This window comes from Ictidomys tridecemlineatus, unplaced genomic scaffold (assembly GCF_052094955.1).
Source record: "Ictidomys tridecemlineatus isolate mIctTri1 unplaced genomic scaffold, mIctTri1.hap1 Scaffold_926, whole genome shotgun sequence".
NCBI classification, from domain to species: domain Eukaryota; kingdom Metazoa; phylum Chordata; class Mammalia; order Rodentia; family Sciuridae; genus Ictidomys; species Ictidomys tridecemlineatus.
This window is the reverse complement of record NW_027526150.1, coordinates 154,336-160,630: the sequence shown is the minus strand read 5'-3', so window position 1 is coordinate 160,630 and position 6,295 is coordinate 154,336.

Genomic DNA, 6,295 nt, shown 5'->3' with positions numbered 1-6,295 from the left:
ATCTCCTCCTCCTTCTTCTCCGGCTTTTTCTCCTTCTTTTCCTAATCTCTCTCTCCTCCTCCTCCAAATCCTCCTTCTTCTTCACCTTCTCCTCAATCTTCTACTCATTCTCCTCCTAACCTCCTCCTCTTCCTCCCTCTTCTCCTTATCCTCCATCTCATATTTCTCCTATTTCGGCATCTTCTCCTCCTCCTGCATCTTCTCCTCCTCCGGCTCCTCCTCCTCCTCCTTCTCCTACTTCTCCTTCATCTACTTTTTCTTCTCTCTCTCCTCCTCCTCCTACCCCTCCCTCTTCTCCTTTTTCATCTCCTCTTCTCCTCTTCCAATTCTTCCTCATCCTCCATCTTCTCCATCTCCTTCTTCTCATGCATTCCTCTCTTCCTTCTCATCAACATCATCATCTCTCCTCCTCCTCTATCTTCTCCTCCTTTTCCTTTCTCTACTTTTCCTTCTTCTCATTCCTCCTCCTCCTCCATCTTTTCTTCCTCCTCCTCCATCTCCTCCTCTTCTTCTCCCTATTCTACTACTCTTTCTTCTCCTCTTCCCCTCCTTCTCCCCTCGTTCTTCAACACCCTAGTGTCACGCCTACTTCGTTTTCTCTTCCTACTTATGCGGCTTCTCCTACTCCTTCTCATCTCTCTCCTCCTCCTCCTCCTCCATCTCCTCTTCCTTTTCCATCTCCTCTTCCTTCTGCTCCATCTCCTTCTCCTCCTCCTCTCTCCTCCTCCTCTTATCTCTTCTCTTGTTTCTTCTCCTCCTCCTCATCAACATCTCTCCTACTGTTCCTCATCTCTCCTCCTCCTCCTTTTTATCATCATCATCATCGTCATTATCATCTCTCCTCCTCCTCCATCTCTTTCTCCTCCACCTCCTCCTCTTCTATCTCCTCCTCCGTCTCTTCCCTCTACTACTTCTACTCCTCCATCTCTTCCTTCTCCACCTCCTGTTTCATCTTCTACTCCTCCTGCTCATCTCTCTCCTCCTCCCTCTTTTTCTCCATCTCCTGTACTTCTCCTTTTTCTCCTCCTCCATCTCCTCCTGTTGCTTCTTCTCCTCCTCCTTCTCCTCCTTCATCATCTCCTCTCCTCCTCTTCCAACTCCTCCTTCTCCACCTTCTCCTCCTCCATCTCCTCCACCTCCTCTATCTCTTCATTGTTCTCCTCCATCTGCTCCTTCTTCTCCTCCCTCTCCTCCTCCTCCTGGTCCTCCTAATCACTCCTTTTGCTCATTTCTTCTCTTCCTCCTCCTCATCAGCATCATCTCTTTTCTTCCTTCTCAATTCTCCTCCTCCCCTTCATCATCATCTTCATCATCTGTACTCCTCCTCTTAGTTCTCCACCTACTCCACCTCCTTCTCCTCAATATCCTGCTCTTCCTTTATCTCCTCCTCCTCCGCCTTCTCCTCCTCTATCTCCTTGTCATCCTCCTCAATATCTTCCTCCTTCTCTTCTTTCCTCCTCCTCTTCCTCATCCTCCTGCTCCTCCTAATCTTTGCTTCTACTCCTTATACCTCCAACTTCTCCTCATTATCATCACATCGTCTCTCACCATCATCTCTCTTCCATCTCTTCCTTTTCATCTTCATCCTCCTCCTCCATCGCCCCCTCCTCTTCCTGCTCCTTCTCCTCCTCCTCTTCCATCTCCTTCTCCTTATCCATCTCTTCCTCCTCCTCTGTATTCTTCTTCGCCTTCTCCTCCTCCTTCTCCTCACTCTTCTCCTCCTCCACTTCCTCGTCTCTCTCCTTTTTCTTTTTCTTCTCCTCTCCCTCCTTCTCCTCCTCCTCTATCTTCTTTTTTCTCCTCCCGTTCCTCTTCAACTCTCCTTTCTCCTCCTCATCATCATCTCTCCTCTGTCTCTGCCTTCTCCTCCACCTCCTACTCTTTCTCCTCTTGCACCTTCTCTATCGCCTCCTCTTCATCCTGCTTCTTCTCCCTCTCCTCTTCCTACTTCATTTCATCTCTCCTCCTCCTACACATCATCATCATCTCTTCTCCATCTCCTTCATTTTCTCCTCATTATTATTATTATTCTCCTCATTATTATCTTCTCTTCCTTCTCCTCCCCCTCAATCTCCTACTCCTCCCTATTCTTCTCCTCCTTCTTCCTCTCATCCTTCTCTTCTATCTCCTCCTTCTTTTTCTCTTTCTTCTTTCTCCTCCTCTTCTCCTCTTCCTTTCCCTTCTACTCTACTTTGTCTCCTCCATCTCCTCCTCATTATCATCCTACATCTCTTCCTCCTCCTTTTCCTTCTTCTTCTCCTCCTGCTCATCTCACCTCCTCCTTCTCCTCTATCTCCTCATTTCTATCATCCTTCTCCTCCTCCTCTTCCTGATCCTCCTTCTTTTCATTTTACTCATCTCTCTCCTCCTACTCCTCCTCGTCCTCCTTCTCCTTCTCCTCTTATTTCTCCTCCTCCTGCTCCTTCTTCTCTTCCTCTTGTTTACCTCCCTCCTCCTCCTCCATCTCCTCCTCCTTCTGCTCTTTCTTCTCCTTCTCCACCTTCATCTCCTTCTCCTCCATCTCCTCCTCCTGATTCACCCTGTCCTCATCCTCCTCCTTAAAAACATCATCTCTAGTCAATCTCCTTTTTCTGCCTCCTTCTTTTTTCCTCTTCCTCCTGTTCCTTCTCCTCCTCCTCCTCCTTCTCCTCCTCATCTCTCTTCTCCTTCTTCATCTCTTCCTCCTCCTCCTTCTTTTCCTCCTCCCCCTCCTCCTTCTTCTCCTCCTCCTCCTTATGTCTCTTTTCCTCCTTGTTTTCCTCCTCCTTCATCTTTTCTTTCTCTTACTCCTTCTCCTCCTCATCCTCCTTCATATACTTTCCGTCCTCCTCCACCATCTCCTCCTCATTCATCTCCTCTCTATTCTCTTTCTCCTCCTTCTCATCTCTCCTCCTGCTCCTCATAATAAACATCATCTTCTCTCCTCCATCTCCTCCTCCTCCTCCTCCTCCTCCTTCTCTTCCTCATCCTCTTTCTCCTCCTGATCCTCCTCCTTCTCTTCCATCTCTTTCTCCATCTCCCTCTTCTTCTCCTCCTCCTCTTCCCCCTCTTCCTCCCACTTCGCCTCCTCCTCCCTCTCCTCTTCCTGCTCCTTCATCTCCTCCTTTTCTTCCTCTTTTTGTCCACCTCCTCCTCCCCTCCTTCTTCTCCTCCTTTTTCTTTTCCTCCTCCTCCTTCTCCTTCTCTTCCTTCTCCTCCTCCTCCTTCTCCTTCTCTTCCTTCTCCTCCTCCTCCTTCTCCTTCTCTTCCTTCTCCTTCTTCTCCCCCTCACAGTCCTTCTCCTCCTCCTTCATCTCCTACTTTCATCCATCTTTTTCTCTTTTCCTTTCTCTCCTCTTCTTTCTCCTCTATTCTCCTTCTCAACTTCCCCCTTTTTCTCCTCCTCCTTCATCACCTCCTCCATCTCTTCCTTCTTCTTCTCTCTCCTCCTCTTCATTACTCATTCTTCTCCTCATTATCAACATCATCATCTTTTCTAAATCTCCTCCTTCTCCTCCTCCTCCATCTCCTCCTCCTTCTCCTCCTACTCCTTGTCCTCCTCCTCCTCATCTCTCTCCTCTTTCTCCTCCTTCTTCATCTCCTCTCCTCTTCTTCAGTCTCCTCCTTTTTCATCTCCTCCTCATCATCATCTTCTCCTTCTTCTCCTCCTCTTCCTCCTGCTCCTCCTCCTCCATATCCTTCTCTTTCTCCTTCCTATCCTCCTTCTCCTATTCTATTCTCCTCATCTCTCCTCCTTCCCCTCATCTCTCCTCCTTCTTATCATCATCATTTCTTTTTCTCCTCCCCTCCTTCTCCTCCTCCTCCTCATCTTTTCTCCTTCTCCTCCTCCCCCGTTTCTCCTGCTCCTCCTCCATCACCTCCTCCTCCATCTCTTCCTCCTTCTTCTCTCTCTTCTCCTCCTCATTTCTCTTTCTCCTCCTCCTCCTCCTCAACATCATCATCTTTCCTGAATCTCCTCCTCCTTCTCCTCCATCTCCTTTTCTGTCCTTCTTCTGCTCATCTCTCTCCTCTTCCTCCTCCTCTTTCATTTCCTCTCCTCCTCTTTCATCTCCTCTCCTCATCTTCCATCTCCTCCTCCTTTTCCATCTCTTCCTCCTCCATCTCCTTCTCCTTCTCCTCCATCTCCATCTCCTTCTCCTCCTCCATCTCCTCCTCATTACCTCCTCATCCTACCCTCCATCTCCTCCTCCTCCTCCTTTATATTCTCCTTCTCATCATCTCTCCTCCTCCACCTCATCTCTACTCCTCTTCCTACTCTTACTCCTTCCCCTCCTTCTCGTCCTCCTACTCCTCCCCTTTCTTTTCCTCCTCCTCTCATTCACACTTCTTCTCCTCCTCCTCCACCTCCTTGTCCTTATCCTCCATCTCCTCCTTCTTCTCCCTCTCTTTTTCCGCCTCCCCATCTCTCCTTTTCATCCTCCTCATCATTTCTCCTCCTTTTTTCTTCTATTTCTCCTCTTATTTCTCCTCCTCCTCTTCTTTCTCCTCCTCCAATTTCTCCTTCTTTCTCTTCTCCTTCTCCTCCTTCTCCATCTCCTCCTCCTCCTTCATCTCCTCCTTCTTCTACTCCCTATTCTCCTCTTCCTCCTCCTCTATCTCATCCTCCTCCTTTTCCTTCATCTCTTCCTCTTTCTCCATGTTCTGTCTTTTTCTACTCCTGCTTCTTTTCTTCCTTCTCCTTTCTCTTCTTCTCCCCTCATCCATCTCCTCTTTCTCCTCCTCCATCTCCTCTTCCATCTCCTTTCTCTCCTTCTTTTCCTCCTCCACCCTTCCTTTTTTCCTCCTGCATCTCCTCCTCCTCCATCTCCTCCTTCTCCCTCTCCATTTTCTCCTTCTCCTTCTGTCTCTCTCCTCTTCCTCCTTCTCATCTCTCCTCTTCTTTCTCCTCTTGCTCAACATCTCTCCTCCTCCTCTTCCATCTCCATCTCCTCCATATCCTCCACTTTCTCCTCATCCCTCTTCCTCCTCCTCCTCATTATCATCTTTTCTTCATCTCCTCCTCCTTCTCATCATCCTCCTTCCCCTTCTCCTCCTCCTCCTGCTTTCTTCTCCTCCTACATCTCCTCCTTTTCCTTCTGCTCCTTCTTCTTCTCCTGCTCATCTCTTTTCTCTCCTCCTTCTTCATCTCTTACTCCTCCTTCTCCTCCTCCTCCTTCTCTTTCTCCTCCTCCTCCTGCTCTTTCTCCCTTTTGTCCTCTTTCTCCATCTCCTCCTCCTTCTCCTCCTCTTTCTTATCTCTCTCCTTCTCATCTTCCTCCTCCTCTCCCTCTCCTCCTCCTCTTTTATATTCTCCTCCATCTCCTTCTCATTCTCCTTTCCCACTTCCTCATCTCTCCTACTCCTCCTTTTCATCATTTTCTCTCCTCTATCTACTTTTCCTTCACCTTCTCCTTCTTCTCTGACTCCTCTGTCACTTTGTATTCCTTCTCCTTCTCCTCCCTCTTCTCCTCTTCTTCTTTCCTCCTCCTCTGCATCATCATCATCATCTCTTCTCCATCTCCTCCTCCTACTCAATTTTTCCTCCTATTTCTCCTCCTTCTCTTCCCCTACTTCTCCATCTTTTCCTCCTCATATTCCTCCTTCTCCTCCACCTCCTTCTCCTCCTCCTTCTCCTCCTCAGCCTCCTTTTCCTGCTCTTCCATCTCCTTTTACTTCTTCTCCTCCCTCTTCTCCTCCTCCTCATCTCTCCTACATCTCCTCCTCCTTCATCTCCTCTTGCTTTTATTCCTCCTCCTCTTCTTCCTCCTCCTTCTCCCCTCCTTCTCCTCTCCCCTACCACCTCCTCCTCCACATTCTCTTCCTCTTTCTCCTCCTCCTTTTCTCATCCTTTTCCTCTTTCCCATCCTTTTTTCCTCCTTCTCCTCCTCCTTCTCCTCCCTTTCCCCCTCCCCCTCCTCATCTCTCATTTTCCTCCTCATCATCAACATCATCTCTCCACCTACTCCTCCTCCTCCTCCTTTTCTTTTTCATCTCCTTTCCTCCTCTTCTGCCTCCTCTTCCTTCTCCATTTTCTTTTCCTCCTTCTTCTCCTCCATCTCCTCCTCCACCTCTGTCTCTTTCTCCTCCTCTTCATCATCATCCCCCCTCCTCCATAGTCTCCATGCTCTGGAACCTCCAATGCAGACTCCTTTGGATCCCTGTCTTCGTCCCTCCCCGTGGCTAGCCCTTCATCTCTGTAGATCCCGTTGCACCTCCCCAGCTGCTGGTGTTCATCTGTGGCCTCCAGTAACCCTCCATGATCGGAGTCCTAATAGGTGATCGTGGAGTTCTTCAGATGGTTCTAATCAAGGGCTTG